Source organism: Onychomys torridus, chromosome 1 (genome assembly GCF_903995425.1).
Source record: "Onychomys torridus chromosome 1, mOncTor1.1, whole genome shotgun sequence".
Classification (NCBI taxonomy): Eukaryota; Metazoa; Chordata; class Mammalia; order Rodentia; family Cricetidae; genus Onychomys; species Onychomys torridus.
The window spans coordinates 72,187,805-72,211,150 of NC_050443.1; the positions used below are offsets into that span (position 1 = coordinate 72,187,805).

The window sequence follows — 23,346 nt, forward strand, 5'->3', positions numbered from 1 at the left end:
AGCGGCAACCCCGAGTCTCTTCCCCTTCTCTTAGCTTACTTCCCTTTTTGTGAGGCGAAAGGACAGTTACACATAGTGTGCACAGTTGCCGTTGCCGCGGTGGCTGAGTGAGGGAAGTTACATTATGCTACCACGCCTGGTGATGATTGCCAGTAAATTGCCTTGGAGTCTTTATTGGTGCGATTATGTAGGATTTGCTGAGAGCAGAGATGTTGCAATGGGGCTAAGGCTGCGCTAGCAGCTTGGCGGTGACAATGAGGCAATCTTAAAGCCTGACCTGAAGGAGCCCTAGGCTTCCGGAAGCCATAGCTAACGGTGGGGAGGAGCCCGGGCTGCACAAGGGCTGACTTGGAGTATGGCCAAAAGAAGGTGGGCTGGGAAGAGGATAGATGGTGTGAGAGGGAACCAAGCGGCCTGATTTTGGGTTTCTCAAGAGAGTCTGCAGCCTGTAGTTGTGGACTGTGCAGGCGCGTGCTACAGCCGGTGGCCCTCTCGCCCGGCCACCCGCCCTGCTGGCCAGCCTGAGCCATGGGCGGCCTGGCTTTCCGGCTTCTGCTCCTGCCTTTCCTGGCACCTGTGGCCACCACAGCCGTCAATCCAGCCCTAAGGGCCCTCGCCAGCCTAAATTTGCAAATCTTCCCCACATTCCAACCTGAGGAGGCCAATAACTACTCAATTTATTACTTCGATCAGAAGGTAATAGGGGTTGGGAGCTCCAGGTCCCACAATCCAACTACTGGATTGGCTGTTCTCAGAGGCCAGACACCAAAGCCCACCCTGAAACCCAGACTTCTTAATGCCTAGGACCTGTTCAGTCTTTCGCTCACAGTTTACAGAAGCCAGGCATTCAAATTTCTCTCCCATGATCACTTACTTAATATCGCCCCTCCCCCACCAACGGAAATGTATTCTTTCCCAGTTCTGGAGGTCAGGCCCCCAATACTTTAGATTTTTGCTCATCTGTAGCTGGCTGGCCACCACTAACCCTGCGCCCAGCAAAGGGCCTCAACCTGAACTCCCTTTACTTTCTCCAAATTCAAATTGCTGGGTGCCAGCCCTGGCTCCTAGCTTACCATGCCAATCATCCTTTTTGCCCTGCAGCACCCCCAAACATGAATTCTAATGCCTTTACCTTTGAGATCATGCAGAATATTAATCACATCTTGAGTGCCAGCCTGTCATCGTTGTATCATGTGCCATTTAGTAAGTGTTGGACAGATCTGTTTCTTTCTACTGCTGAACACGGGCAGCCTGGGCTCATAGTGGGGCTTGAAGGTCTGTGCCCAGATCTGAGGTGGATGAGTTCAGGTCTCTGGCCTATAGCCTGAGTTCAGAGTTTCATGAAAAGCTTTATGGATGTTGTGCTTGGCTTCAGGCATGGAGCATTATCCCATAAGTCTCAGGTCCTATGAGACAGAATCCTAACAATTCTGCATTTCTAGGGGTCAGAATAGAGACAGGTGTGCATGTGGAAAATACTGGGATTAGAAAGCCTGCCAGCCGGCAGCTGGAGAGGTGGCTCAGCAGTTAGGAGCACTGGCTGCTCTTCCAGAGGACCCAGGTTCAATTCCCAGCACCCACATGGCAGCTCACAACTATCTATAACTCCTGTTCCAGGGGATTTGACACTCTCACCCAGACATACATGCAGGCAAAATACCAATGTACATAAAATATCTATAAAATACAAATAGATAAATTAAAGAGAAAGAAAGAGTGCTTGTGAAGAGTCAGATCAAGAATCCACCCTGCTAACTCTGTAACCTTGTACAGCTTACAGTTAGTTCCCGAACATCGTTCTTGATTTGATTTCCTCCATGTTGCGGTGGGTAATATTGGTTCTGTAAGAGCTGATGTCTTTCTAAGCAGAGAAGTTTAGATATCTTAAACAGGCATTTATCAATGAATGGTTACAGACCTGTGTTAAGTTTGAGCTGGAATGTGGGATGGAGGTATGCCGTGGCTTTCTAGAATGATTTATGGGAAATGATTTTTTAATATAAAACTTTGGACTGATGAAGGAGAGGAAATACTTTAATTTTACCAGTGGTTCCAAAAAATGGAAGTCCTTTCCTGGGGCAGCTGCTTCAATCCTTTAGGCAGGCATGGTTTCTGCCTTTGTAAAACTCCAGTGTGTTTTATACATCGCTGAGTAAATGCAGGACTCTTTGGGGGAATCAGCCCCAGGGAAAGACAGTGGATGAGTGGTGAATGTTAGGAGACCCAGAACCCCTTCTCTCTCTGACCGCTTTTCATCAGGAACATTCTGCACTTATTCAGTTTACGGGCATGGGGTTGTCTGTTCAGCATCCTATTACTAAAAGTCCAACTGAGAGAAGACTGTTGGAACAGATAATCTCTAAAATCCCTTTGAGAATGATGGAAAGAAGCTATAAGAAGAGAATGAAAAGGTAGAATCTATTTCTACTTATATTTCTTCATTATAATTCCCTTTGTCAGACACTTCATTCTTTAGAAATGTAATGTGATACTATATTAGTTTCCATTTTTGGTGAGTTGCAAAATCTGTTTATATATTATCATGGAATAAATTTTCTTTAACTATAATAGAGGTTTATTACATTTTAAAGAAAAACTAGTATACATGTATTTCCTGCATACGTATATTAGTTGTCTATTTCTGGTCTTTATAGTTTTAATTCGAACTCTATGGGGTTGAAAGTTAACTCTATGTAAATCTTTTAAATAGAGCACATGAAATACATTTATGTTATCTTTTTACCTATTCAGCCTGGTGCTTGGCTTGGATCTTTGCATCTGCTTCCATCAGTTACTGGATGAAAGCTCTATGATGACAGGGTATTCACAAATCTGATTACTAGTGTAGGCTAGTTCAAACATCCTCTCCACTATTGCTAGTAGTCTAATCTGGGGCTGTCCTTGTGGATTCCTGGGAATTTTCCTAGCACCAAGTTTTTCCCTAACCCCGTAACTTCTCCCTCTATCAAGGTATCTCTTTCATTACTCTCCCACTCTGTCCCTCCCCCAGGTAGAACATCCTGTTCCCTCATGTTCTCATCCCCCAATCCCTTCCCTTTATTGCCCCCTGCCCCAGTTTACAAATGGAGATCTCATCTATTTTCCCTTTCCCAAGGCAATCCATGTGTCCATCTTAGGGTCCTCCTTGTTAGCTAGCTCCTCTGGAGATGTGGGTTGTAGTCTGGTTATCCTTTGCTTAACATCTAGTATCCATTTATGAATGAGTACATACCATGTTTATCTTTCTGAGTCTGTTACCTCACTCAGGATGATATTTTCTAGTTCCATCCATTTGCCTGCAAATTTTGTGATGTCATTGTTTTTTTTTTTTTTTTAACAGCTGAGTAATACTTCATTGTGTATATGTACCACATTTTCTTTATCCATTCTTCAGTTGAAGGGCATCTAGGTTATTTCCAGGTTCTGGCTATTACAAATAATGCTGTTATGAACATAGTTGAGCAAATGTCCTTGTAGTATGATTGAGCATTCCTTGGGTATATGCCCAAGAGTAGTATTCCTAGGTCTTGAGGTAGACTGATTCTCAATTTTCTCAGAAGTAGCCATACTGATTTCCAAAGTGGGTGTACCAGTTTGCATTTCCACCAACAGTGTAGGAGTGTTCCCCTTGCTCCACATCCTCTCCAACATAAGTTGTCATCAGTGTTTTTGATCTTAGCCATTCTGACAGGTGTAAGATGGTATTTCAGAGTTGTTTTGATTTGCATTTCCCTGATGGCTAAGGGTGTTGAGCAATTCCTTAAATGTTTTTCAGCCATTTGAGATTCTTCTGTTGAGAATTCTGTTTAGACCTGGGTACCACCATTTAATTGATACAAACAATTCTCTATTTTTCTACCAATGTAACACTTTTCCAATTAAAAATGTAATTTCTTTTAGTACTTTTCATTAATTATTTTTTTTGATCTTTTGAGACTGGACCTCATGTATTCCAGGCTGGCCTGAAACTTAACATGTAAGCTGAGGATGACCTCAAACTCCTGATCACCTTGCTTCTACCTCCTGAGTGCTAGAATCATGAACATGTACTACCATGCCCAGCTTCTATTCTGGGTTATTTCTTTTTATTCAGTTTTCAAAATCTTCAAATGTTGTCTTAATAGGAATATTTGATTTCTTCTACTTGAAGAAAGTGAATCAAGAGAGCTGAGAAAGGATGTGACAGGCTGTCTGGGCACATCAATACTCTACGTTGTATTTTGTTTGTGTTCTAACAAATAAAGCTTTCCTGATCAGAGCTAGCCACTAGTTAACCATAGAGGCTAGGCAGTGATGGCACATATCTTTAATCCCAGCATTTGGGAGGAGGAAGCCGGAAGATCAGGAGTTCAAGGCTACCCTGGGCTACATGAGATTGAACCATCCTAAAAGAGAAACAGAACCAAGAGGTGGAAGCTCACACCTTTAATCCCAGCACTAGGGAGGTGGAGACAAGAATATAAGGTGGGTGCAGACAGGATCTCACCCCTTTTCAGTCTGAGGATTCGTTGAGACGGGATGCCCTATTGGGCCTGAGATTTCATAGAGGTAAGAACTCTAGTGGCTGGCTGCTCTGCTTCTCAGATCTTTCAGCTTTCACTCTGATATCTGACTCTGGGTTTTTATAGTTAAGACTAATTAGGGTCCTGCTTCACCTCTGGGTTCCTGGGATGTCAGTCACAAAGGGCTCCCAGTGGCGCCTGGCTTGTGATTACAGTGTCACACTACTTGCTACCTTCTGTCCCACTCCAAGTCCTCAGGATAGAATGAATCCTAAATTCACTGTTAGCAGCAGACTTTCACAGGCAGGCTGACAGGTGGAATTCCTTCTTGCAGAGGAGAGGTCTTTCTATCAGTCATGCCTTAAAGATGGATCTGATGAGGCCTACTCAACTGGGGAGGGTGTTGGGAAGAACCAAAGGACACTGATTTATATGCTAATCCCATCCACACAAAAACACAAACACAACAATACCATCAGAGAAATATCCAAAATTGTGTTTGACCAAATATCTGCTTACCATAACTCATCTCTACTGACAGACAAAATGAACAATCACACCTACCAAAATTGTCGGGTTTCAATGTGGTAACACTTGAAAGCACACACGATCCCTGGAACACGGAATAAATTTAAAGGAACTTAACAGAGTAAAGACTCATTTCCCCCACTGTCTCAGTGTCCTAAAACCACGCTCCACATAGTGGTTATGCCTTTCATATTAACCTCACTCTGGACTGCAGTGATTAGGCCTCTTTTGTGAACTAGTGGGCAGTCATCTGCACCCAGCTATTTCTCGTAACTACTGGCGAGCATTTCTGTTAGTCTGTGTCTTGTTCCAGTGTGGGCCTCATGGCCACTCCTGCAGGCCTCCTACATCTCCTTCCTTAGTTGTGGGATGAGCACATCAGTGTGCTGGGGTATTTTGTTATGTACATTTTTCAGTTCTGCTTTCTGTTCCTGTTTGGGTTCCCCTTTCCAACTTTTGCCTCAGTGGCCTGATGTCCACTAAAATGCAGTAGTAAGGAGCTGCTTAGAAGAGGATACTGATAATTATCCTTCTCCTTCTCATTATTGATTTCTATTGATGACCTTTCTCTTAGGCCTGCGGTATCATCAATACTGTATGTATATATCACGACTGGGCTGTATCTTGGGAAGATAGAGATTACATTTGGAAGGACTTAAAATGGTACTTGTTGACAATTCCCACTGTAGACATACAAACTTGTATCTGAGAAAGACAAAAGCACCACAATTCCTTAGCATTCCTAGTCAGAGATTGCTTTTCAAGTATTTCCAAAGCTTAGTGAGTCTATTTAATCTTTTCTTGCTCCATTTGTCATTATCACAATAACTCATTGGTCTGATTATTTTTATCTACTAATTAAAAACAATTTTCTTGAACAAATCAATAAATGTAATATAGCAAGCATGTGAGTAGACTGAAGGACAGAAATCACATGATCTCAATAGCTGCAGATAGGGTCTTTGAGAGAGTTCAACCCTTCATGATAAAATCCTGAGAAGAAGTTAGAAATTAAAAAGTAGGCTAGAAGTTAAAAATAAAATAATATAGCTCAATTATTAGAGTGCTGTCTAGTCCTGGGTTCGATCTCAATACAACATGAACTGGGTATGATGGTGCACACTTGTAATCACAACATTGGAAATATAGAGACAGGAATATTAGAAGGCCAAATTTAGCCTTAGCTATAAAATGAGTTTAAGGCCAGCTTGAACATAAGATATGTATCACATCTCAATATAATGAAGGCAACATAAGGCCTAATAAATGCTATGGCCAACGTTATACTAAGCTATAAACAACAACAACAACAACAACAAAAAACAAAACAAAACAAAACAAAAGCAATCTTCTAAAATGCTGGAAAGAGCCAAGGGGACTCACTTTGCCCTTTATATAGTACCGAAATTCTCAGACGCAGCAATGAGGCATGGGAAAGAAGTAGAAAGGATGTAGACAGGAAATGGAGAAGAGAAATTATCTTCCTTTCATCTTTTATCGAAAGATATTTATAAGACCCTTGTAATTAAAAGACCCAGAAAACTCTTAATCTAATAAACAACACTTCCAGCAAAATAGCAGACACAAGTCAAAATGTAATATATACTATTTATATACTATTTCTATATACTGATAATGTAGAGAAAGAAGCCAGCAAAACATCTCCACTTACAACAGACTAAAAACAACACAGGACCAAGCTAAGAAAGGAGGTGGATTATTTTTACAATATGAATTTAGAGATATTGATGAAAACATTGAAGACACTAGAAGATGCAAAATTCTTCCATGTTCAAGGATCACAAGAATTAATGTTGTGTAAATGTCTATATTTCAGGTTTGTGTGGCAAACACATTTATCAAATAAGCATCTTCCAGCCTTCATGCTTAGTTTTGAAATAATTATAAGATAATATTTACTTTATAACTGAGTTACCATGGTACACACACACAGTTATATTTCAAATACTAATAACTTCATCACTTCACATTTACACTATCAAATAGTTTCATTTAAGAATGTCTGTGATGAGACTGTGAAAATTACTAATTGTATTACTCTTGAAAAATGTCTATAATCTATGGTGCATTCATGAGCCACTGCCATGTATTCATCTTACCTTCTGCTTTCAAACACCTATCTGCCCCTTGAGTCGGGAGTCAGGCCCAGCTAAATATACCCAGCGTTTTGTGTTTGTTGACAGCCTGTACAATGGTCTTATCTTTATGATTTTAAGGATCATTATTCTTTTTTAGTATGATATTTTCACTCATTCTTTGAGAATTTCATATATGCAGACAATGTGTTTGGTTATAGTCTCAACTGCTGCCTCCTTCCAACTCCTTCTAGACCCCACTATGTCCCCTTCCTAACTTAATCTCATTTTTTAAATTTCTCTCCTTAAAACTCACCAAGTCCATTTAACCCTGCCCATATACACGTATGGATATGGGATCATCCAGTGGAGAATGTGAAACCTACTGGGGCAACACCCCTAACGAAAACTGATGCCTTCTCAGCAGCAATCAACTGTTACTAGGCTCCTGTTGGTGTTGGGTCTCGGGTGCCCCTTCCTGCTCCATGCTGGGATGTTGAGTGGTTTGAAACTGTGCAGGTTTTGTATAGACAACCATAGTTGCTATAAGTTCATTAGTACACGGTCCTGTCATGTCCAGAAAATGTTGTTTTGTCTCAGTCCTCCCCAACCTCTGCTTTTTACAATCTTTCCACTCCACCCCATATTTTGCAAGTTTCCCTGAGTGGTCTTGGTCATTGCTGTGAAGAGACACCATGACCATGGCAACTCTTATTTTTTATTTTTTTTGAGACAGGGTTTCTCTGTGTAGCTTTGCGCCTTTCCTGGATCTTGCTCTGTAGACCAGGCTGGCCTCGAACTCACAAAGATCCGCCTGCCTCTGCCTCCCGAGTGCTGAGATTAAAGGCGTGCACCACCACTGCCCAGCGGCTACTCTTATTTTTTAAAAAATCATCTTATTGGGGCCTTGTTTACAGTTTCAGAGGTTTAGTCCATTATCATCGTGGGGGGAGCATGACAGCAGGTGGACAGGTGCTAGAGTGGTAGCTGAGAGCCATGTCCTGATCCATAGACAGACAGAGAGACTCTGAGCTTGGCATGGGCTTTTGAATCCTCAAAGCCCACCTTCAGTGACACACTTCTTCCAGGAAGGGTACACCTCCTAATCCTTTCAAATGATGCCACTCCCTGTTGACCAAATCTATGTGCCTATAAGGACCATTATCATTCAAACCACCACACTGAGCATTGTGGGGAAAGTATGCAATATGGATGAGTCATTTGTGGCTGAGAACTCCACTGATAATTATTCTCTGCACTTTGACCAGTTGTGACTCTTCTGTTCTTTTAAATAATGTGCTGTAATTTAAAAAGGTATTAGATTGAAAAATTTGACTAGTTTCCTTAACCACTTTTGTGATAATCCTGGCTGTGTAGACCATGAGTATAACTATATTGTTCTGTTAATTAAGAGAAAATAGTATCTTAAAATAAAGATTTACAATTTCAGCATACTTAGCGATGAAAGTATACCATAGATTATTCACACGATTTTTTATAAATAAAATTGATTTTAATTCTGCAATTAAATTTACTCAAAGAGCCATAATTTAAGTAATGAGAATCATGCCCTAGCAGTATATTTTACATGTCAGCACTGATGACTGATCACTAGGTCAAAAGCCAAAAGAAAAGGCAGATCACATGCTAGACTACATCATAGTTAGTGTGTAAGAGGCTCTCACTTGCCACCAAGATACTATCTTATTAATGGAAGTCACTTCCAAAATAGCTGCATTTGGATTTTGATTTGAATTGCAAGTTCATGATTTTGTGGTGAACACTCAGAACTAACTGCTGAAGTTTTACATTATAATTTCTTACTCTTAAGTGACAAATTGGACACTAACAATCAGTGTGTGTTTATGCATATGCTTGCCAATTGTTTCAGACTTAGAAAGTTCATGCCAATAATACTTTACAAAATATGTTAGTATTCCATCAAGATTCCCCTTCCTACAGACTCTAGCTAAGCCTCTGCACGTGTATGTTACTGATTTAGTTACTACAAGGCCCCTTACTCATCACATAGTTCTTTTCTATCATGCATATGGGAAAACAAACCCAAAACCACAAAGAAAGTAGTTCCAATTCAAGTAGCTAATACATGGTAGGGTAGACAGTTAGGATCAGGTTGGTATTCTAATTCTTTTCTCTTTCCACTATATCATAGAATACTTGTGGTCTTGAAAATAAAATATTTAAAAGACAATAGCATTAAGTTTTAGTTAAGTGTCACAGGAACTGATCCCCCACCATGTGTGTGTGTGTGTGTGTGTGTGTGTGTGTGTGTGTGTGTGTGTGTGTGTGTTTGAGCCATGATACAAGTGCCACTTTATGGAAAATTTTCCATAGGAGTCCACATATGATAGAAAGCATGCTATATTTGTCTACACCCAGTAAGTTTGGTCAGCTACACTGTAATTTAATAACCCAATTTAAACAAGGATCTACAAGCCAGACAATGGCTCTGACTCATCAGATGGGAAAGTAAGGAAGTACTTGTTATTCTTGGTCATTTTCTATTTCTAAGTAGTCTGAAGCAGGGTCATGCTGCAGACACTGTCCTTTTAAACACTCGGAAACCTCCGCCACTTCCTGACATTGATGGCTTCTTCCTCTGAGGGATCAGCTCATGGGACACAAAATGGAAATGCAGGGTGACAGCTCTCTTGTCCTTGGTGCTGATGGGCTTCCTTTCTTTCCTTTGAACAATTGACCTTAAATGATACCAAGCTGTGTAGATGGACAATAGAGACTAGGAGGATTTTTGTTTGACTGTTTATATGGTCTAATGTCTAAAATGTGGCTGCTCATTAAAAAGGAAGGAACTCATGTTTAACTGAGTACTTTACTGTGATTGTGTGTGTGTATGTACACATGAGTGAAAATGAGTGTGTATCTATGCATGAGTGAGTGAGTGAGTGTGTGTGTGTGTGTGTGTGTGTGTGTAAGTGTATTGTATATGTACAAAATTCAAGGTGCTCACAATTTATTTGCCAACTGGTACGGAAGCCTTTCAATATTTTAAGATCTTAATGAAGAATTGTTTTGGTTCCCACAAGTAGTCAGCACTTTAAAGTAGGATATTGCTTACGTTCCTTGATATTCCTCTAACACTGATGTCCTGATTAGTTTTTATTGTCGGTTTGACACAGCCTAGAGTGAACCTCAATTGAAGGAATGCCTACATCAGTTTGCTCTGTACCCATGTCTTTGAGGAATTGTCTTGATTGCTGACTGATGTGGGAGTGTCTAGCCCACTGTGGGTGGTCCCATCCATAGGCAGACAGTTCTGGGCTCTCTAAGAAAGCTTACTAAGCACAAATCTGGTCGTGAGCCAGGAAGCAGCATTCTCCCACAGTTTCTGTTTCAAGGTCTTGTCTTCATGTTCCTGCCTTGATCTCTTGCCCCAATTCTCTCAGCAGAGGACCGTGACCTAGAAGTGTAGAATGAAATCTCTTCCCTCCCCTAATTGCTTTTGTGCATGGTGTTTATCACAGCAACAGAAAAGGAAACCAGAACAGTAGGTATCTAGAACAGGTTAAAATAATAACAGACATTAGTACTATCACCTAATTCTCCTGGATAAGACTGCTGTTTTTTTGTTTGTTTTTTTGTTTTTTTGTTTTGTTTTTTTCTTTACAGTTATTGGCACAAACTTCCAACTTACTCTGCTTTGGAAATGTTGGAATTATCTGATTCATCTTCACGCTTCCCCCCTCCCCCCCCCCAATCCAATCATTTAGACCACGGTTACTTTATATTTCATGCCTTCCTTTACATTTCCCAGATTTGCCACCTTTACTATATTATTCCAGGTCAAATTATTCCAATGGCCTCTTCAGTCTCTCTGTTCTTCTAGGTTCAGCCCTAGCTTCTCTTGAGTTCGCTTCCAGTCCAGGACTACTAGTCCCTACTTTATTTTTATTTTTTTAAAGATTTATTTATTTATTATGTATACAGTGTTCTGCTACATTTATGCTTGCCGGTCAGAAGAGGTCACCAGATCTCATTATGGATGGTTGTGAGCCACCATGTGGTTGCTGGGAATTGAACTCAGGACCTCTGGAAGAGCAGCCAGTGCTCTTAACCACTGAGCCATCTTTCCAGCCCCTGGTCCCTACTTTAAAAGTTCCTTTAATGCTGGGGATTTTTGTCAACTATGGAATGGCAAAAGCTGTCTTGCCCCTCCTTCCTGTAGTGCTTACTGTCTGCAGCATTCAGTGTTCTGCTAAAGGTGCTCTACTCTGTGGGGCTGCCTCAACTGTAATGATATCTTGGACTATGACTTAACACCAGGTTGTTTTTCTCCTAGCAGAATTATGACCCTCACAGCAGCAGAATTCCTCAAGCCACTTATATTTTGTTTTTTTTTTTTGGTAGAAATAGTTTCGGATTCTTTAACTTGTTTGCTCAGTCACATGTAGTTTTGTTTGAAATTAAAGTGCTGAAGTCCAGGTGAACATGGTGGTGCAGACCTATAGTTAGAATACTGGGGTGGTGTAGGCAGCAGGATGGCTGGTTTGAAGGCAACCTGGGGTTCTTCAATGAGTTCCAGGCCAGTGTGGGCCTGAGATACACAGAGGCAGTGTCACTGGAGAGAGAGAGAGAGAGAGAGAGAGAGAGAGAGAGAGAGAGAGAAGACAGAGAGAGACAGAGACAGAGACAGACAGACAGACAGACAGACAGCGAGAGACAGAGACAGAGAAAAGGAAAAAGTGCTACGATTCATTGGATTGTCTTTATAACTCATGACTGGATAACAACCTCCATCTTATCAAACATCGGAGTTATACAGGTCTTACAAAGATGAGTGTTTTCCTCACATTAGCCAGGAAATGCCTAGAAGAGGGTGAGTATAGAGTATCCGAAAGGACATATACAGCGTGAGAGTCAGGAGGGAAAATTCCATGGTGGAGACAACTCCCTACTGAGGCAAGAAGAGTCCTGGCTATTTCTCAATGGTTTGCAGATTTTCCCTTGCTAACTAAATTACTCCTTGCAGAGGATTGTTTTTCATCAGGGCAAGTGGGAAAAACCCATACATTTACTTCTCCTCCAGCTTTCCAGTGGTCTCATTTATCCCCCATCTTGCTTTCCTGTTGTGTGCTTGCATAACTGTAGTGCCTGCTGAGGTCTTCTGACAAGCATGGTGTTTCTAAATGCTACCTAGAGTGAAGCAGTGGACTGCAGAGAAGGCTCAGTGGGGGAAAACCCCTGCTTGCAAGCATGAGGACCTGAGCTCTGGTTCCAGCACTCACTGGGAAAGCTGGGCAGGGCCTGCTGTAACCATAGTGCTTGTAAGGGGAGTGGCAGAAACAGGAGGCTCTCTTACTGGCCTCTCTAGTAGCTCCAGGTTCAGTGAGAGACCCTGTCTCATGAGAATAAGAGAGAGAGATTGAGCAGGTCAATCAAAACACTCCTCTAGCCTTTACGTGGGCCCAGTCGCATGCACGTGCATACACAGGTATGAATGTGACACGTTGTCCCCATCCTCCAATGCCACACGAAGAGTGACACAGGCTGCAATAAGCCAGACATCTCAAGTTTAGTTTTCGTCCATGTTGTGCATGTTGTGGCTGACTAAAAGCAACCATTCCAAAAGGGTGAACTGTGAGGTCTGAGGCCATACGAGGAAAACGGTGCCTCTTGCACAGGGTAGTAGTTATCTTCTTGTTGTGGGTTGCTAGGACTGTAGTTTCAAGGGGAGGAGATGCCCTGTAATAAGTAGGAATGGCAGACCAATTATAGTCCCTAGGTCGGTTCACCTCAGAATGTGCACTTTGTTTTCCATTGACTTATTATGTAAATGAAGTAAGCCTTTATGGTTTGTTTGTATTATTTAGGGAATTCTTTTCCCCTGTGTGTGCCTTTTCCCTTGTAAAAGGTTTCGATGCATCATTTTATTGTTGTAATGAGAACAGAACTGTATCTGTGGAAAAAATATATCATCAAACTGCTTTTCAGGTTCTCCAGGGTTGCATAGCAAAAGTAAACCAAGACATACAGTTGTGATGTATTTTTGTGTGTTTTATTAATATCACATTATGAGCTTTCTGATAGCTATTGTCATCATCACAATCATTTCCTTACAACATGATAAACTTTGAGCCTTTGCTGTTGGCAGGGACTTCTAAGTACACTACTTGAGATTTTGTCATCCTGTAGGGAAGGTTTCAATGCTCCTTTATGGGTAGTGCAGCTCAGATTCATAGATATGACAAAGCTCACTGGAAGTTGTTAATAGCAAGAAATTGGCACTATCTGCATTTCAACTGGGGGCCTTTCTGCTACACTGAGCACTTTGCAATGGACTGGACTGAAACAGTGGCAGGGCTGTGTGGTGGACTCTGCTGAACCGTGACAGGATCAGAGAGGGAGCATTCCATTGCCTGTCCTGTCCTGCAAAGCTTTGTGGAGGGAGCACACAGACGTACTTGGAGGAGGAGGATGTAGCATGTTTCTGCCATGACTGAGGGAGGGAGGCATTCCAGCCAGAGGCAGTTTGTGTACAGAAGCCCAGACAGAGCCTTAGGGATGTGTTATTGCTGAAGTGTTAATAGGAAGTGAGAGGGGCAAATTGCAGAAGGTCAGAAGAGAAGGGGGGGGGGCAGTGTCCAAGCCAGGTATCACCCTCTCCTTAGAGCTTGCTTTCACTTCAGCCTCTTAGCTGGCAGCTGGCAGACCATGTCTCCTTTTTGCTGTTCTTACCCACATTCATCATATGTGTTCCTTGTCCAAAAGTAATTTTGTTGCCGTGTTATCACCTCTTCCAACCATGGCTTCTGTCCAGAAAGCCGTTGGTTGCCTTTATAACATTCATGCTGCATCCTAGAGCATATCTTGAACATGTTGGTCATTATTGTAGTTCACAGGGTTCACAACTGGGTAAGACTGTTGATGACTTTTCTTCTCCAGTAAGCATACCTGGCACCTTCCTGCACTGAGAAAGCTAGCCAGCAGGAAAGAAGCTTCTTAGTCAATACCAACTTGACTTTTCAATGTCCTGTGGCTAAACTGTGTGGTATTTTCAGAAATATGGGTGGGGGACCCTTCCACTTCAATCATTAATCAAAAAATTGCCCTACAGACTTACCTACCGCCCAATCTTATGGAGGCATTTTCTCCATTGAGATTCCCTTTTCCCAGATATGTCTAAGTTTATCAGATTGACGAAAGTCAAGCAGTATAGGGTTTCTAGGACATCCCTGGCCAACAACTCAAGGGGGAGTATTGAGCTTTTTGTTTGTCAGCCTGTGGCTTCTGGGAGGAACATTATCCACTCTGTATAGAAAGTCCAATTAAACATTCTCCCCCTCCCCTGTTACACACACACACACACACACACACACACACACACACACACACACACACCTATAAAGTAGGTTTCCATATGGCTTTTTTCAATTAACTTTAGTGTTAATTATCTACCCTCATCCTTCTTTGCCCTATGTTTCCATCCCTTTCCCCACCTAAACTTCACTCCCCAATGTTCTCTCTCCCCTTTGTATCATCTGTGTACTACTATCCCTGCTCCCTTAAGGTCTTTCTTCCCTCTCTCTTCATGGATCATTCTGTACTAGATCACTGGTTTCTAGTGCCTTTCTGGGTCTGCGTTACCTCACTGGGTATAGTGTTTTCCAGCTTTATTTATTTCCCTGAAAATTTCATTTTTCTTTATAGATGAATACAATCCTGTTATCTAGGTACCACATTTTCATCATCCATTCATCAGGTGATGGACATCTAGGCTGTTTCCATGCCCTAGATACTGTGGATAGAGCAGATATAAACATAGACAAACATGTTGTCTCTGTTACAGGAAATGGAGTCCTTTGGATATATGCCTAGGAGTGGTGTAGCTGGGTCATGTGGTAGATTTGTTTCTAGTTATTTTAGGAACTGCCACACTGATTACCATATTGACTGCATTAGTTTACACTCCTTCCAACTATACACAAGAGACCTAAAAACTCCACCAGGAAATTCCTAGAGCTGGTAAATACTTCCTGCAAAGTGGCAGGATAAAAAAAGTCAGTAGCCTTCCTCTATACTAAAGACAATCAGACAAGAAAACCACAAACAAACAAAGCCAGAGAGATAATCCCATTCACAATAGCCTTAAAAAATACCTAGAAATACTTAGTTAAGGAACTTATCAAAACTTATACAATGAAAAAAATTTTTTTAAATTTTTATTTATTATATATACAGAAGAGGGCACCGGATCTCATTACAGATGGTTGTGAGCTACCATGTGGTTGCTGGGAATTGAACTCAGGACCTCTGGAAGGGCAGTCGATGCTCTTAACCTCTGAGCCATCTCTCTAGCCCCACAGTTAAAAATTTTAAATGCTGAAAAATGAAATTAAAGACGACACCACAAGTTGTAGAGACCTCTCATGCACATGGATTGGTAGGACTGTCAAATTGGCCATCCTACCAAAAGCAATCTATAGATTCAATGTACTCTTCATCAAAATTTCAACATAATTCTTCCTGGAAATTGAAGAAACAATCTTACAATTCACGTGGAAGCAGGAAAAGACCAGAATCTACAGATTCTTAAGTAGGGTTCCTGTGTTTTAGACTTGATAGTAGTTTCACTGATAGAAGATGTGTGTATGTCTGTAATCATAGTGCAGGCCTACAGGCAAACAGCTCTGAAACGGGGCAAAGCTTGACATGGGAGCAGAAAGAATGAACAAATGCGTCACACAGAAAGTGGCATTGAACAGTTATACCACTGGATAGCCTTCGGTGTGAACAGTCGAATTTTCTTTGGCTTCCTCTGAGAAAGATCTATTTGCCTGCAGCCACTCTGTAACTATTCTATCAAAATTAGTCCTGCTCCGTAACTCCGTCAGAGTGGAACACGGCAGTGGTGATTCGGTGAGTTTGTTTCTCTGTTACCTCTGTTCTGTCACTCTTCCCTAAGTCCTGCTAAGGCAATGACCACATGTATGTAGCTTGCTCATTGTTGCACCCACTACTGGCCCCACAGTGGCCACTCAAGAAACATGTGTCCAGTGAATTCATGTGACCACTGACTGTCATTTCTGCAGTTGTTATCCAAGATGTCCATGTGGTCCCCAAAGCACCTGAAAACAATCCCAGGAATCCACTTGGCTGCATTTTTAAACTTGCTGTTATTATTCTGGGCTTTTTGGTTTCAGCTAAGGATGTCCTTTCCCTTACTAAAGTGCTTACATACAGTGCTCCAAACAATGATCTGTAGCTTTTCAGATCATGATAAGGAATCCCCTGGGGGCCATTGTACAGTGAATCAGTATGGAAAATTTGATGTTGGAGTTCTCAAGAGGACAGCTTAGGCCTTTCTTCAGTTGCTTCCTTTTTGAGTTTCTAGTAATGTGGGGACTCTGTAAAGTTTGCTTTCTACAGGGGGTCTTAAAATTGTTCTTCAATGCAATAAAACCAATATGTGGTTTTGTATTTAAAAAATATTTATGTGTATATGTGTGTGCTTGTGAGAAAAGGAACATATTCATGGAAGTCAGAGGACAACATGTGCATGCAGGAGCCCATGGAGGCCAGAAAGAAGTATTGGAGCCCTTGGAACTGGAGTTACAGGAGGTTGTGAGCTGCCATTCGGGTTCCGGGAACAGAACCAGGGTTCTCTACGAGACCACTAAGTGCTCTTAACTACTGAGCCTTCTCTTTAGCACCAAATCAATGTGTTTTAAAGCAACTTCTGAGACAATTGTAGGTTTTTTATTTCAGTGGTTCTCAAATTGTGCTTTATAGAAGATCCTCTTTGGGCAAGGAAGGTTTGTACTTTAACGTTATGATGTAGTGTCATTGGCTTGTATTTACTACTCTTTAAAAACAGGTTTAAAGTAGCATGCATGCAATCAGCTGTCTTGTGGCAGCTTCACACCTGTGTCATCTCACTTTTCTTATTCATCACCTGCCCTCTGCCCTCCCCTGCTACGCTGTGCTTTTTCTGTTTCACATCCTCTTCCCACATAGTCTTTCTGCTTTCATTTCACATATATTTCCATACCCCAATATCCTCTCTTTTAATTCTCCCCACCCCTAAGATATATTTTACCCCCTTTTATGGTCTCTTTTCTACTTTTATATCACATACATAAACACAGACATATACTTGCTATAAATACACACATGTAAATGCACATACATATATAAATATGCACACATATATACATTGAAGTGTATTTTCCACATTAGATAAAATGTGCAATATTTGGTATTTGTCTGACTCTAATTTACTTCATTTAACATTAGTGATTTCCAGTTCTATCTATTTTCTTGCATATGTCATGATTTTATTCTAAAAAATTCTATTCTGGGCACTGAAGAGATGGCTCAGTGGTTAAAAGCACTTGACATAGTTGCTGAAGATCAGAGTTCAGTTCTCAGCACTGGTGTTAGGTGGCTCATAACTGTCTGTAACTCCAGCTCCAGGTGGTCCAATGTCCTCTTTCTGGCCTCTGTAGACACATATACAACACTTAAATAAAAATAAAATACATCTTTCTAAAAATTCTATTCTGTAAAATACATTTTCTTCCTATTAGTTTGTTCATGGATATCTATGAGGGTTCCATTTCATAGCTATGGTAACTAGTATAACAATAGATACTAATGTGTAAGTATCTCCATCAAATGTTGATTTTAGAGTCTGTTAGGTATATATCTAGGGGTGGTACAGGTGGGTCATATGATAGTTCTATTCTGGGTTTTTGAGGAACTCCATACTGATTTCCATATTTACAATGCTGTTGATCCTTCTGCTTACTCACTTCTCTAAGATTTCCACAATGGTTGCACCAGTTTATAATGTCCCCAGCACTGAGTTGGGTTCCACCTTGCCCCATATTTGCCAGCATTTGCTTTTTGATGGTAACCATTTTGACTGGGATGAGATAGAATCCGAAACTGGCTTTTGTTTCATTTTCCTGCTGGCTATGATGTTGGAAACTTATTCAAACACTTACTCAAAAACACACCTTGTTGTGTTTCTTCTCTTGAGACCTGGCTCATTCACTAATTGGATTTTGGTGTTTTGGTTTTGGTGTTTAATTTTTGCAGTTATTTATATATTCCAGATATCAACCAGTGCTTCGATACACAGTTGGCAAATATTTCTCCTCATTATGTAGGCTATCTTTTCACTGGTGATTTTTTTCTTTGGATGTACAGGTTTTTAATTTAATGCAATCCAATCTTCCAGTTCTTGAGACTATTTCCCGTGGTGCTGGAGTCTGTTTCTGAAGTTCTTGCCTACTCTTACATGTTGAAATGTTTTCCTCTAGCAATTTCAAAGTCTCAGGCTTTACATTAAGGTCTTTCATTCATTTTGATTGATTTTTGTATAGAGTCAGCAATGGAGGTCTAGTTTTAGCTCTTAACATATAGGGGTCTAATTTTCCCAGCAGCTATTGTTGAACAGGGTCTCCTTTCCCTAATGCACATTTTTATAGTTTTTGTAAGACATCATTTGTAGCTGTGTGGGTTCATTTCTGGGGTCTTCTTTTATAGTTCATTCATCTATGTGCCAGTACCATGTGGTTTTTAGTGTGGCTGTAGTGTTATTTGCAATCAGGTATTGTGAAAACTTCAGCATTGCTCTTTGTGTTTGGGTTGTCTAGCCAGGGTGTTTTGTGCTTCCATATGAATTTTAGGATTCCATTTTTTTCTAGTTCTGTGAAGAATGTAACTGGGATTTTTCGTGGGAATTTCACTGGATCAGTATATCACTTTGTGTAATGTAACTATTTCACAATATTCTATCAGTTCATGAGCACTGCGACATCTTTGCATCCTTTGGTGTTTTCTTTAGTTTCTGTTTGTTTTGCATTAAAATTTTTACTTTGTGTGTGTGCGCGCATTCTCATTCTTGGATCTCAGACGTCAGCTTTTGAGGAGGCTTCCACTGTGTGGGTCTGGGAAATTTAAATCAGATAATTGGGCTCGGTGGCATGTGCCTTTCCTCCTGATCCATCTCAGGTTCTCATCTGGTTTTTTTCCTCAGCAATTCTAAGCTTTTCATTGTTGAGGTCTCCCATCTCCTTGGTTAGGTTTATTCATGGATATTTTATTTCATACTCTTAGAAGTCATTGTAAAGGATCCTTCTTCCCTATTTTAGTTTCTTCTAGGCAAGTGTGCTCCTAGTACAGAAAAAGGCAGCTGATTTTTGCATGCTGATTTCATAGCCTCCTAGTTTGCTGAAAGTATTTGTCATACTGTAGACTTTTCTGGTTGAATCTTTAGGTTTCTCTCTCTCTCTCTCTCTCTCTCTCTCTCTCTCTCTCCCCCATCTGCAAGTAGAGATCATTTGATTTACTTTCTTTTCCTACTATGTCCATATTATTTCTTTTTCATGTCTTATTGCTCAGGTTAAGACTTAGCATTATATCAAACAGGAGCAGACAGAGTGGGGACTCTTGTTAAATTCCTGGTTTCAAGGCAAATGTTCCCCAGTTTTCTCCATGTAATATAATACTGGCTATAGGTTTGTTGTATACAGCTTTTAATATGCTGTGGTATGTTCTCAAAGGCTGGATAGAGTTTGGGGGTGAATCCATTATGTCCTGGGCTCTTCTCTGGGGAAGACTTTTTATTACTGACTTTTCAGTTTCATTGCTTGTTATAGGTCTGTTGGGTTGTTTATATTCATGATTTCATTTTGGTAGGTTGTTTGTGGCTAACTTTACTCATTCCGTCCAGATTTTAGAGTTTCCTTTAAAAATAAATTTTTAACATATTCTCTTAATCATCTTCTGGATTTCAATGGAATGTCATAACATCACTTTTTAAAGTTTGAATATTATTAATTTGGGTATTTTGCCATTTGTTTTGGTTAGTTTGTTCAGGGTTTGTCAGGTTTTATTCAAGTAGCTGCCAGAGTCCAGCTGCAGCAGGTCACAGAAACTGGAGAGGAGATGTAGAGTTGGTGGCTGAACACACAAGGGCCTTATCTGAGGGAGAAAAACTTATTTCTTGTCTTTATTTTTCTCTTATCCTTCTTATACTACCTAAGGCTGAAATTTATACTCAAGAAAAGAACACATCACAACCACAAATTGTGTATTTTCCAAAAACAAATTAAAAGTTTACACAAGAAGGGATCACATTATGATCACAAGTTAATATGTTTCTTAGAAGCCCACTTGTAGTTAAACATTTTCCTTTGTATTATTTCTCCGACAATAACATCTTTACCCCAAAGCAATGATTCTTTTATTATTAATTAACAAGGTTTTAAGCAAGGCAAGTATATTTCAGCCAGTTCTTTTATCCTGGCAGTCAGCAGTTTGTGGTTACAGTGTAGCAAATTCTTATCTACATTCTACTCCCCAAAACCTTACTCAAGTGATCCAGCTAACCATCTATTTTTCTTTTTCCTTTACACACAGTAGGTCCATTTAATTTCCTTTTACAACTTTTTTTTTTTTAGAGTGCATACCAAAACCTGTGATTAATTCTGTAAACTATATGAGCAAGGAACTTAGACCTAACGGTGAGTGTAGGAACATACTTGCCTTCTTTAGTCATTAGCCTGATTTTCCACAGGCAGAATTCCTGGGTCTGTGATGTGTGAAACTTCCTTGTTTTCATTTTTCAGCCTCAGCAAGTCTCCTATCTAGTAAAAAGGAGGGCGTCTTCTAATCTTATTTCTTTTCTGTAGCTCTCATTGGAGCAATTGGCAGAACAACCTAAACCATTAACCATTTCCATAATCGTCTTCACTAACAGCCTTAACTATCTGTATCTTTTAGGCCGACTCAGAAAGTTCAACTAAATCATTGATCCAACTTTGCATCATTGTTCTTGTAAAAATCATCTTTATTATGATCTGCAAGTAAATTGCCCAGTGAGGAGTGGGATTTTTCCGTGAAAAAATCTTACTGTACTAGATATAGTGGGATTCTAACAATCACACCATACCAAATACAGTTAGGAGCATGATAAGAGCAAGCAGGAGAAGGCCCAGCAGAAGCAAGGGGCATTCTGGAGATGACCCCCCCCCGCCCCCGCCCCTGGGGCTTTGCCTCTCCCAGCTACACTCATCCTAGCTGTGCTAACTGGTGAGCTGTACTCCATAAGCTCCATTGCTGACTGCAGCTCCTCTGACATGGCCTCTGCCAAGTAGCCCCCTTTTTGTTTAATTAATTCTATACTTTTTTTTTTCTAGTGCATTACTTTCAGACCTGATCTTTAATTTCTTGCTGTATATTAATTTTGCATTTGGCTTGTTCTTGTTCTCCTAAGACCTTGAGATATATCAGCAGGTGAATTACTTGCTATATATCTGATCCTTAAGGACTTAGAGCTGTAAAAGTTCCCCCCACCGAACTGTTAGGTGTATCCCAGATGTTCTGAGAAGTTGTGCTTCCAATTTTCAGTCGATTCTAGGAATTTTTGATTTTCTTCTGATTTTTTTTCTTTTTATTGGCCCACTTTGAGAGAGTGTTATTTCCAGGTATGATGACTTATGCTTATAAAATCCCTGCACTTGAGAGACAGAGAGAGGAAGATAAGTAATTCAATGGGCTGCTGAGAATGTACATTCTGTATATGTTGGGTAAAATCTTCTGTAGATATCCATTATGTCCATTGATCTATGGCGTTGTTTAACTCTGAATTCTCTGTTGAGTTTTAGTTTGAAGTCTTATTTATTTATAAGGACCTATTTATTATATGCTCACTAGTGTTTGTTTTATGAAGTTTGAAACTTCAATATTTTGTACATATGTATTTACAACTGTTAAATATATTCTTGGTGAGTTATTTCCTAAAGGTGTTATGACCCTCTGTATCTCTTCTAGTTTTTGAAATTCACTTTATCAGGCATCAATAGCTATGCAGCTCCAACTCCGATTTGCTGTCCAATCAAATCGTTGTTTTTGTTACTGCTGTCTGTTTCTGTCCTCTAAGTGGCGGGTAATGATAAGTCCAAGAGAAGGAGACTGTTTCCTAAGAAGACCCACATAAGACAAGACAGAACAGATGAACAGGGGTGGAGAAAAGAGAAAAACCTTGAAAGACAGCATCCTAACATTTGCAAAAATCACAAGGTGGAAACACAAAAAGCATGAAGAAAGAAGTCAATAGGACATCCTTAAATGCTCACAGTTCCTGAATATTCAAAACAAAAAGTTAAATAGCTGACATACCAGACAATGAATGTAAAAAGATGTTTTAAAAATGGCCCACAACTTCACAGAGGACTTTACCTATTGAATGCAATAAGGAAATTCCTGACCAACATTAGAAAGTCAGAATAAACGAGAGGGTCAGCAACATCAGTGAAAAATTAAAAAGCATGTGGGAAATTCTACAAGGCACTGGGATTCTGGGATGAAGAATGAACACGCAAGGGATGAGAAACAGAAACCATGGAGCGATTCGGGCTTCTGTGAAGCATGGAGGTTGGCTGGGACCTTAGCACTAGCAAGCAAGACCATATGAAGGAAGAGGAAGATTTTTCTGAAAACGAGGTGACTGAATCAGAAAAAACACTTTGAGTTTGGTGAAAGAGATAGATGCTTTTCACAAGATTCCCAACAGTTAAGTGGAGACATCGGCCAGTGGGGGAAGAGTTTCTCTAAAAGCATTTACCTCTATGGCTTTATTAACTACAATGGAACTTTCAGTGTATCAAGATACATGGATGGAGGCCTTGCCCTTTTGGAGGAGGGGATGGAGGGGTGAGTAGGGGGAGGAAGTTTTGGGGGAGTGGGAAGAGGGATAAAGGAATTATTAATCCTGTGGATGCAACCGGAAAGATTGCTGTAGATCACAAGATGTTCCAATATTTCATCACAGTTGTGCCAACACAGCTACACACATTCAAGATTCCAACAGACACCCATCAGTTCTCTGACAGAAAGGGAATGAATCATTTACCACACTGCAGGCAGCCACAGAGTCGCTGGAATATTTACAAGACATGATCTCACTTTTCTCATGGTGACAGTCACTGAGGAACACATGCCTTTCTGGAGTTTTTTTAAAAAAAATTATTTATTTATTTATTTTAAGACTCTGTAGTATTATTGGAGGAATCTTTTCAACAATAGGCATGTTACATGGAATTGGAAAATTTGTAGTGGAAATAATTTGCTGTCATTTCAGACTTGGATCTCACCAGCCTGTCCATTCCGTCCTCTTTGAAGATGGCCACACAGACAACCATCTACCTCTTTTAGAAAATAATACACATTAG

The 23,346-nt window shown here is 40.4% G+C and overlaps 1 pseudogene; it reads left to right on the forward strand.

Annotated features, from left to right (window-relative positions):
* Positions 1-528: 528 nt before the first annotated feature.
* On the forward strand, positions 529-23,346 carry LOC118573862 (annotated as a pseudogene).